Source organism: Nannospalax galili, unplaced genomic scaffold (genome assembly GCF_000622305.1).
Source record: "Nannospalax galili isolate Female #2095 unplaced genomic scaffold, S.galili_v1.0 scaffold1200, whole genome shotgun sequence".
Lineage (NCBI taxonomy): Eukaryota > Metazoa > Chordata > Mammalia > Rodentia > Spalacidae > Nannospalax > Nannospalax galili.
Window position 1 is genome coordinate 1,361,870 of NW_008347131.1, and position 9,764 is coordinate 1,371,633.

Below are 9,764 nucleotides of genomic sequence, written 5' to 3' on the forward strand. Positions count from 1 at the left end.
CACATATGCTGGGCAAACACTTTACTACTGAGCCACGTCCCACTGAGCCACCTGGGAGTGGCCCTTTTCTTTTTCTTTTTTTACATTGATTCTCTCTCTCTCTCTCTCTCTCTCTCTCTCTCTCTCTCGATATATGGACAACTTGTGGGAATTGGTTCTCTCCTTCCACCATGGATTCCAGGGATTGAACCCAGGTTGTCAGGCTTTTACCAGCTGACCCATCTTGCTAACCTGCTGCCTTGTTTTATTTATTTATTTTGATATGTATGAGTGCTTTGTCTGCATGTATGTAAGTGCACTACATGCATGCAATGCCCATGGAGCCCAGAAAAGGGCATCAGATTCCCCTGGAACTGGAGTTATGGAAGGTTGTTAGCTACTTTGTAGGTGTTAGGAACCGAATCTGTGTCCATTGCAAGAGCAAACAATGCTCTTAAGTACTCCAGCCCCCTGCCTGCTGCTTTAAAAGAATATTTTTTTCTTGAGATAGGATCATGTTAAGTTGCCCCAAGCTGGCCTAGAATTCTCTATGTAGCCCATGCTGGCTCATACTTGTGATCCTCCTTCCTGTCTCCCAAGGGCTGGCATTACATTTGGCTGAACCAACTTTTTTTTTTTTTTTTTTTTGAGCTAGTCTCCCTCTAGGCCCAGTTGGCCTGGAACTTGCTATGTAGACCAGGCTGGCCTATATTTCACAGAGATCCACCTGCCTCTGCTTCCCTAGTGCTGGGATTAAAGGTGTGAGCTACCATCCATGGCTGACTTTGGGCTTCTGATCCTACCACCTCTATCTCCAGAGTTCTGGGATTACAGGTATGCACTACTATGATTATTTTATGGGGTTCTGAGGATTACCCAAGGCTTCCTTCATGTTAGGTAAGCTCTATCAACTACATCCCCAGCCTCTGACTAACTTTTACATTGTCTTTAGCAAAGACTTCTTGATTTGCATCTTCTGTACTTTGTTTTCCCTTCACTACATGTTTTTTTAATTTCTAATTCCTCTTGCTACAGTGTTTGTATCTTTATAATTGGCCTTAGATTCTTTGTGAAAAAAGACAGATAAATGAGTAAACATCCAGTAAGTAGGAAAATGCAGAGAAAGTTAGTTCTTCAAGGTAACAGTTTCATTTATAAGAGGCCTATTGTAGATTACCCACAGTAGAATCTGGGGTGTGCTAATGCATACTTGTAATCCCCACAGTTAGGAGTTGGAAATTAGAAGATCAGAAGTTTGAGACCAGCCTGGTCTACAAGAGTCTTATCTCAAAGATATAAAATAAAACAGCCCCAGCACAGTATAGATTGTGTTAGAAAGTTCGATGCCCTTTTTATTTTTATTTTTATTGGTCTTTTTGAGACAGGGTCTCCCTATAGTCCCATCTGGCCTGGAACTCGCTATGTAGACCAGGCTGGCCTTGAACTCACAGAGATCTGCCTGTGTCTGTCTCCCAAGTGCTGGGATTAAAGGCATGCACCACCATGCTTGGCTTCAATACCCTTTTAAAAAAGAGAGTATATGTGTGTATGTATGTATGTATGTATGTATGTATGTATGTATGTGTGTATGTGTATGTGCAGGTGTCTGCAGAGGCCGGAAAGAATGTCAGAAACCCAAAAACTGGAGTTTCAGCCGGTTGTGGACCACCCTAAGTGGGTGCTGGGAGCCGAACTCAGGTTCATTGTGAGAGCAGCAAGTGCTTTCAACCACTGAGCCATCCTCTGCAATGCCCTTTTGATAGCATGGCTTGGTTTGGAAAAATATAGCAATGAGGTATGAATTGCACCCAAGTCATGAGGCCCAGGATTCATTTTAGTAAACAAAAATTGAAGAAGGTTGTTCTTTAAGTTGGTTATCGAAGTAAATTGGATTTTCCTAAAAGAGAATTCTAGTGACCCAAAGGAAGTGTTTCATAGAGGAATGGAACAGAGAACAGTGACAGAATGTTAAAATGATTTTCTAGGGGCAGTGCAGGCGGTGCCAAGCAGAAACTAAGAAAGCGTTATTGAAAGACAAGTCCATAACCATCCAAACCAGGGTCGTAAACTCCCAGCAAAGTGGCTGTAATTTCTGCTGATGAATTGAAGGAAATTTGCAATAAGGAAAAATACACCCATCTGAAAAGAAATCCAGTTCAGAAGGTCAGCCCAACCCCAAACAACTTCAGGGAACAGGAATTAGGTTTGCTGAACAATATGGAGCTTAGTTCTACAGTGGCCAGCTCGTTTCTTTCCAAAGTGCACAGTTCACACCTATTTTTGTATTGAAAATTCTACAGAAAACTTTTGGAAAAAATCAGGAACCTTCAAAAACTTCCCTTTGTTCTTTGTACAGATGCATGACAAATCCTTTCACAATGCTATTTATTGTCAACCTCACCACGGGCCTCAGAGGGGCCAGTGAAACTCTAGTTACCTCATTCATTCAAACTCCTTAGGAGTATCACCTGATGATATTTTACATTAAATATTATCAAACAGCCAGACATGGTAGAGCATGCCTGCAACCCTAGCACTTGGGAGGCAGAGGCAGGAGGATTGTGAAGAGGATCACTAGGCTACATAGTGAGATCCTATCTCAAAAAAGCAAAGACCACACCAGGTGTGGTGGCATACACCTTTAATCAGGAGGCAGAGACAGGTGGATCTCTGTGAGTTGTTACCAAGACCAGCCTGGCATACAAGCCAGGTCCTGATATACCAGTTGGAGCTAGAGGAAGACTGTCTCAGAAAGTTAAACCAAACCAAACCAAACAAACAAAAAATCAAAGGCAAGGGCTGGGGTGATGGCTCAGACAGTAAAGCACTTGCTGCACAAGCATGAGGACCTGAATTCGTTCTCTAGCACCCGTGTAAGAAGTTGGTGTGGTGGTATGAACTTGTCATTCCAGTGCTGGTGAGGCAGAGACAGGAGGATCCTGGGACTTGTTGGCCAGTTAGTCTAGTCAAACTGGTGGACTCCAGGTTCAGTGAGAGACCCTGTCTCAAGAAAATAAGATGGAGAAGTAATTGAAGAAGACACTTGATATCAACCTCTGGCCTCCACATACATGCATACATGTATGAGCACATACATGAACCCTGTCTTAAAAAAACAGACTGAAAAGGACAAAGAAAAAGGAGCAGAAGGAAGAAGAGGAGGAGGAGGAAAAGCAGGAGGAAGAGAAATGGAAGATATGAGACATTCAAGCTTGGGCAGGAATGGTTGGCCAACACCTGTAGGTAGACTTTCTAATACGATCAACTCTTGAGGTAGTGATGGATGTATCTGACTACCAGAGGCTGATAATAACATCTATTAAGCTTTTTGTTTACTTGTTTTTTCCTTTTCCTTTTAAAAATATTTTATTTATTATTTTTATTTTATGTATATGAATGTTTTGCCTGCATGTATGAAAGCGCACCCATGTTGTACAATGCATGAGGAGGTCAGAAGAGGATGTCAGATCCCCTGGAACTGGAGTTATGGATGGTTGTTAGCATCCATGTGGGTGCTGGGAATCAAATCCAAGTCCTCTGCAAGAGCAGTCAATGCTCTTACCTGCTGAGCCATCTCTCCAGCCCCTCTTTCATTAATGTTTTTTATTCTTTGACAATTTCATATATCCATACACTGTATCTTGAGTATCTACTCCCAACTCCTACCTCTCATGAGGATTCTCCTCCCTACCATCCTCCTTCTTTTTTTTTAAATAGCCCATGGAGTTTAGTTAGTGTTGCCCATATGAGCTTGGGCAATCTATCAGCAGCCTCATTTCCGTAAGAAAAATGCTCCCTCTCCCTCAAGAGCCATCCATTACCAATAGCTAAAGTTGGGGTGCAGCCTCGTGAGTCCCTCCCCTGTGTATGCTGAAATGTTCACTGGCTTCATTTCATGTAGGCCTTGTGGAGATAACCACTACTGCTGTGAATTCATGAGCTCAATGTCCATGTCATGTCCAAAAGACAAAGTTTCATAGCCCTCCTCCCTATCCTCTGGCTTTTACATTCTTTCCGCCTTTTCTCCCTCAAGTCTTGAGGGATGAGTTTTGGTATAGACATCCCATCTAGGGCTGAGCACTCAACAGTCACTTAACTCTCAACTCTTTGACCAGTTCTCAGTCTCTGTATTGATTGTTTCCCACTGCAAACAGAAGCTTCTCTGACTAAGGCTGAGAGCAGGACAAATCTATGGGCATAAACATAAACATTTAGAAGTCAACAGTAGTAGACTTCCCTCAAGGGCCTGTGACCTTCCCTACTGCATGGGCAGAAGGGGTCTTCAGGGAAGCTCCTTTTCACTGTCACCTCCATCACTGGCTTCTCGATTGAGTTATGAGAACAGCAATCAGTTGCTTATACCAGTTTCACAGGCCATGTGCCCAAGAAGGAACTTCCTATCACTAAAATATTCCCAAATAACTTCTGAGGCCACTCTCACTTAACCTCATTCCTTTTTTTAAAATCTTTAATTGAATTTTTGTGTATTTTGTACAGAATATCTTAGTCTTTTTAAATTTTTATTATTTTAATTTTAATTTTATGTGTGTGTATTGCCTGCATGTAGGTAAGTGCACCCGTGTTGTGCAATGCCTATGGAGGACAGAAGAGGCCATCGGATCCCCCTGGAACTGGTGTTTCAAACAGTTGTTAGCTGCCATTTGGGTTCTGGGATTCAAACCCAGGTCTTCGGCAAGAACAGCCAGTGTTCTTAACTGCTGAGCCGTCTCTCCAGCCCCCATCTTAATCATCTTTATACCACCTTCCCCATTAGCCCCCTCCTACACCTCCCCCCACTGGAATTCATACATTCTGTCATTTGTGTTAAGGACTATCACATCAAGTTAGTGTCCCCAGACGTCCCTCAATGCAAGTTCATCCACTGAGGTCTAGTCAGCCTATCTAGATCCCTTTAAGAAGATCTGTTCACCCAGCAGTAATCAGCCACCAATTCTTCAACTAAGATTGGGGTCTGCTGTCCATTTTCACAGTTCTGTGCTTGTTTTTTTTCTGCTTGAGTTTGCATGCTGACACCTTTGCTGTAGGTTCATATGAGAAGGGTCCCAGGAGCCTGTGGAACTCTATTTCTATATGGTCATACACCTCCTTCCTGTCTCTTAGAGTTTTTTTGCCCCCTTTTCTGAAATGGTCCCTGAGCTCTGGTTAGGTGGATTTTAATATAGGAGTCCTGTCCAAGGACCCACACTCTGTAGACTCTTACTCTCTAGGTTTTAGCCATTTGTGACATTTAGTGTTCCTGGCCCTCTGTTTCATGAGGAAATTTCATTGATGAGAACTGAAAGATACATTAGTGTTCTCTTTACCCCTTGTTCTATGTTCTGTGAGCCTTAGGTGTAGAGATTGCATCCTTAGATGTGCCACTTAGGCTTGGACAATTCACAGACAATGACCAGTTGTGGAACTCTGTAAAAATCTCTGTCTGTTGAAAGAGAAGTTTTGATGGGTGGTGACTGGGATCCTTGTCTATGAATTTAAGGATCCATATTTTACAGAGTAAGAAATTACATTTGTTTAGGGATGTGACAGACTTGGGTTTTCTCTAAGATCTATGACTTCTCCAGCTATGTGTATTTGGCTAGGTTTACAGTACCACACATGAGTTTCCTCCCATTGAGTGGGCTTTAAGTCCAATTGGGTAGCTGTTGATTACTCCCAAGATAAAAGTGCCACTACTGGACCAGTGTCCTTTGCTGTGCCAGTCACTGATGTGGTTTTTAGGCCTTGAAGCTGGTGTTGGACCATCGATTGATGAAACAAACCTTATTCTCACACCAGCCTGACTTCTCTTCTTCCTCCCCCAACCTTCCTCCTTTTTCTCTTCCTCCTCCTTTTCCTCTTCTGCTCCTCCTCCTCCTCTCCTTCCTCCTTTTTCTCCTGCTTCTCCTTTCTTCTTTCCCTCCTCTTCCTCCCCCCATCTCCTCTTGTCTTCTTCATTAACTCTGACTTCTATTCATTTAGGTCTGCTGCCCACAAAGCAGGGTACTGGGGGCTTTTGGTGGCCAAAGTCAAAGGGACTCAATTTGAGAACACAGAGCTGTGAGCAAGGCCCTCTCCGGCCTCCACAACCACTTGTCTCAGGATGAGGACCAGGCCATGCTGGGTGGTGCTGGGCAGAGGTGGAGAGAACGTAGTTTATTCTCTCTGTATCCAAAAGCAAAAATACTTGTGCTCACAAGATCTTTTGTGCAAGTTTTCTGTCATCTTCCTATTAATAGACATTCAATTCCATTTCCAGGACAGGATATGGGAGATGAGAGGTGACCTTGGACACTTTATTTAACTTTAGGTGCCTTTCTTATCTGAGTTATGAAGATAATAAAAACATCTATTTCAGATTAACTGGTAACATGGTGAGTTCAAGGTCAGCCTGGGTTACATGAGATCCCATCTTAAAATATTTTTTAAAGCCATGAGGTTTTCAAGTTTAGTTAATGTGAGTTTGTTCCTAAGAGCTAAAAGCTAAAGATCAGGGCTCTGAATGGCAAGGGTGAAGACAGCTGTGACCTGGGGTATAGTTACTAAGGGTAGTATGATTTGGGAGACATGTGCCCAAATTTTCATTGTCTTTCCTTTGAAACTTCAGAGCTTTGCCACTAATTTTGCTTTTCATATTCCCATTGGAGATGAATGAGTTTTTAAGGATAGTAATGCCTATTGTCCCGATATGTTAAAATTTGACTTATCCTTTGACCCATCCAAGTGTGTATATTATACATTCTGGTCACACACACATCCCTACCCTCTCTTATCCCCTTACCACACCTACCAACCCTCCACCACAAGTCCCCAGCCCATCTTTATGTCTTTCTGTTTGTTTTTGATTTGTCCTGTATGCTGGATAGATTTCGTTGTCAATTTGACACACTTGGGAAGAGGGACCCTCAACTGGGGAATTGCTTCTATTGGACTGGCCTTGTGGACACAGCTGTGCAGCATTTTCTTGATTGTTGAGTGATGTGGAAGAGCCCAACCCACGGTGGGTGGTGCCACCCCTGGGCAACTGGTCCTATGTCATACAAGAAAGCAGATGAGTCAGGGAAGCAAGCCAGTAAATAGTGCTCCTCCATGGTTTGTGCTCCAAGTTCCTTCCCTGAGTTTCTGCCTTGGCTTCCCTTGATGATGAACTGTGCTGCTAGTCAAATAAATCTTTTCCTTCCCAAGTTGCTTTGGGTTGGTGTTTTTATTACAGCTGTTGAAAGCAAACTAATATACCCTGTCATCCAGAAGGACCAATGTATGGGTATGGGTGTGGAACTGGGCCACTTAGCAGTGGCAATACCACTGAAGTGTTGCCTTGACATTTTTAGATATCTCAAGGGTTTCAGGTGTTTGTGTCGGGGGGGGGGCATATGTGCACCAAGTGAGGATGCTATGGATTGAACTCTAGGCTTCATGCATTCCAGGCAAATGCTCTCTCTACATCCCCAGACCCAGATCATCTTTTTTTTTTTTTTTTTTAAATACAATCTTGCTTAACTTGGTAGGCCTCAAGTTCTCATTTTTAGCCAGGCTGAGTGTCTGAAAACTGCTGGGAAAACTTTGCCAAAAATGCAAAATGTGGGCTGGAGAGATGGCTCAGCCATTAAGAGTACTGGCTGCTCTTGCAGAAGACCCAGGTTCAGTTCCCAGAACCTACATGGTAGCTAACTCCAGTCTGTAACTCCACTTCCAGGGGACCTGATGCCCTCTTCTGACCTCCATGGGCACTGCCCGACACAGGTGCACTTACATACAATACACTCATACACATAAACTAATAAAAAATAATAAAATAAAAAGAATGCAAAATGCAAGGCAAAAAGATTAAAGTAAGGGTTTCATCCTACTCTGGCATGAACTGTGACCCCAGCCTACCACACTTATTTTTTTAATTCTAAAATAACAGAGATAACACTCACAATGGAATTTTTAACCTGCCACTTTCCCCTTATCATTTTCCCTTTGTAAGCCCAAGACATCATGTTCTTTCATACAATCCCTCAAAAAAAAAAAATAAATAAATAAAAATTCCTTTGGCCATTCCAGACCCCTGCTGTCCCTGAGAAGAACAGGCTCTATCTGGTATTTCAGCTGGAAGGCAGGGTGGCAGATTCTTTCCAATGGGGTGGCAACTTCCTCCCTACTTTCAGAACACACCCCTTCCCAAAATTCCACTCTCTCAGGCCAGCGGCACAAAGGGAGCAGGGCGGGCTCTGGGCGTCAGTCAGTATATGCCCACATCCTTTCCTTTTCCTTCTACACCCATGTCCTGGGAATGGCACAGAGCTGGTGGAGGCCACCCTGCAAGTCTCTTGAGAGCCTGGGGGTGGCTTCTCAGTCATCCCCTCCCTTTTTGGTTCATCTTCCAAACCAACTGTCAGCAACAATTTTCCTGCACCCGAAGTGTAATCATTATTGCATTGTACCTTGCTTGAAGAGCTGCCAGTGCCATTCAGGCCTTAGAAAGGATTTTAAAATCCTAGCCTGGGGTCTGAATATAGTTAACTACAAAACAATCACCTTATCCAGACCCTTCTTTAGGACCTAGGGATAAGCCAGTCTAGATTCTGCAGCTTGTCAATAACAGAAATTCACCTCAAATTAGCTTAGAGTCAGAAAGGAATCCATTCTTTCCTCTGACTAAGAAGTTCAGGAGATAGAACTGCCTTAATTATACCTGTAGGATTTTGTGTGTGTGTGTTCTTTTGAGACAGTGTCTCGTATATATTCTAGGCCAGCCTCCAATACTTTAGGTAGTTGAGAAATGACCTTGAACTTGATCATCCCAAGTGCTAGGACTGAAGCATTCGCCACCACAACTGGTTTATGCAGTGGTAGGGATCATTGAACCCAGGGTTCCTTGTATGCTAGGCAAGGACTCTGCCAACTGAGCTACGTCCTAGCCTCTTGTGGGCTTTTAATTTATGGAGATGTCTCAGTGTTGACACGGAGAGAATTTATTACTTACATTTCCAGAGAGCACATAGGGCTCCACGGAGAAGCACAGGTCTTGTTGGGAAGCAGAAGGGAGAGAGAGCAGAGTGTAGGACAACAGACTTTACTGAGGTTTCAGCAACAAAGGCAGAGCATGGAAGGTAAGCAGCTTAGTGTGGGCAACTTGAAGACTCCCAGTGGACTATGGGGCTCAGGAGCTAGTACTTGTCTCAGAGCTGGTGTTTTAGGATAGGGGACATATTGCTCAAGGAGATGATTTCAGGATGGGCACTGGGTTGCTATGGAGGTGGGGACCACTGTGGCTGGTGGATGCCAAATAGACAAACACAGAATCTATGTAAGATGAGTTTGAATCGGCACCGGCTCCCTCCATAGGAATGGGTCTGGGGCTATTGGATCAATTAGAAGTTTGGTTTCTACACTTTGGCCAGTTGTGGCCTTTTGTTAAAGTGTAGAGAATAAGAATCTACAGAGTGGGGGTCCCTTGACAGGACTCCTATATTAATGGCCCCAGGGTTCAGGGGCCATTTCAGAAGAGGGAGTGGAAAGATCGTAAGTGCCAGGGGAGGAGGTGCATGACCATAAGGAAACAGTCTTTCAGGCCCCTGGGACCTTGCTCATATGAACTTATAGCAATGGTGATAGCATGCACAAGGCCCATGAAAACTCAGTCAGAAGGAAAAAAAAACAACAACAAAAATAAAAACAAACCAGTATAGAACTTGGGAAATGGGCAGGAGGCCACAACTTTGGAGAAGAAATATTGGCAGATGATCACTGCAGGGTGAAGGAGAGTTGATCTTCTTTAAGGGAGTGATGCTAGATAGGCT